Consider the following 1,600-nt stretch of genomic DNA (forward strand, 5'->3'; position numbering starts at 1 on the left):
TATAATCCTTCTACCCATAGATAACTATATGTTATCTAGAGTACAATTATATAGTGCAATACAATTGAAAATTTATCATATGTGGCATTATAATCTATTATTTAAGAAAATGTTTTATTTTGAACATGTTTTCAAAATTTCTTACAAATATCATTTTCATATTTGTTTGTAATATTGCATTTCACATTGATGAAATTATCCTGGCAAATTAATTTATTTTAAAATTAAAATTTAAAATGATTTACATGTATTTAAATATGATTTATTTCTGAGTATTTTTCTAATTATTTAGTTCCTCTGTCATCAGCTTCTATATTGTGATATACTGTGGTATGTCTGTAATTGAATGTTTTGAGTCTTATCTGGGTTACCTGAGGATATAGAACGAAGCTACACTGCTGGTGTGTTGGCTATTCATTGATTAAAATATTATATAGAAAACCTCCGTAGGGTGAACTTTTGTAAGATAAAAGTCATAAGCCACATGAGATAATTATAAATGGTATATATTCGCTTGTTAATTAATAAAACTTAGGTAGGTCATTAAGTGTAATTCCTCTATGCAAACTAAACTTAAGCTCTTCGGAAAGAATATTGAATTTACTGTTGTGAAAATAAAAGAATCATTCTCAAGGAGTACAATCAAGGTTACTAGAATACCTGAATATCCTCATTTTACTTGTGTCATTTGCTGCCAAATAAACTAATGTTGGAGTAGATCTTTGGAATGATGACTATATATTCTGAAAAATTCTTATTTATGATGTTCTTGTCAAGTAAGCAAGAGACTTTTATATTGCTAAATTTAGTGAAAAAATTTTTGTTCTTTTCATATCAGAATTTTCAGTACTATTTAATCCATTTCAGCAGCATTTAATATATTAACTTCTTTTGTTCTCAAAAAATCAGACTTGGCTTCTAAGGCATTACCATAAACTTTTGTCTTCCTGCCTCTGGCATCCTTCTTTCTTTGTTTCTTATCCAAGGCTCCATCCCCATTCAAAAATGTATATTTCTTAGAATTTTTACCAACTTAATAAATATCACCACCAGTCAATTGCTCAAGATAATTGATTTATTGTATTTGACACATTCTTTCTCCTTCATCTCCCATATCTAATTCATTAGCTACTTCCAAAATAACTCTTAATCTGTCACGTCCATTTTCCAGACTCTTGTTCAGTCCCAGATGCTATCAACATTCCCATGAATTACTTGAAAGCCTTCCTAAATGGTATCTCTGCTATCAAGTTTATCACTCTCAGCTTCACAATTCTCACATTATCAAGAAAGAAATTTTTTATAAATTAATTAAGTTTTACAGTGAATATAACTTACAGAACCAATCATACTCATTATACAACTAAATGAAGAATGTCTCAAAAACGAACACATACACAGCACCCAGATGAAGATGTAAAATATTCAACACTCAGTAGTGCCCCTTGCCACCTTTTTTTTTTTTTTTTTTTTTTTGAGCCGGAGTCTCGCTCTGTCACCCAGGCTTATCACTATTTCTAACACCACAAGTTAATGTTGCCTGTTTGTGAAGTTTCTATAAATGGAACTTTTTGTATGTATTTGTTTGTGCCTGACTTCT

This window comes from Mandrillus leucophaeus, unplaced genomic scaffold (genome assembly GCF_000951045.1).
Source record: "Mandrillus leucophaeus isolate KB7577 unplaced genomic scaffold, Mleu.le_1.0 Scaffold1084, whole genome shotgun sequence".
NCBI lineage: Eukaryota > Metazoa > Chordata > Mammalia > Primates > Cercopithecidae > Mandrillus > Mandrillus leucophaeus.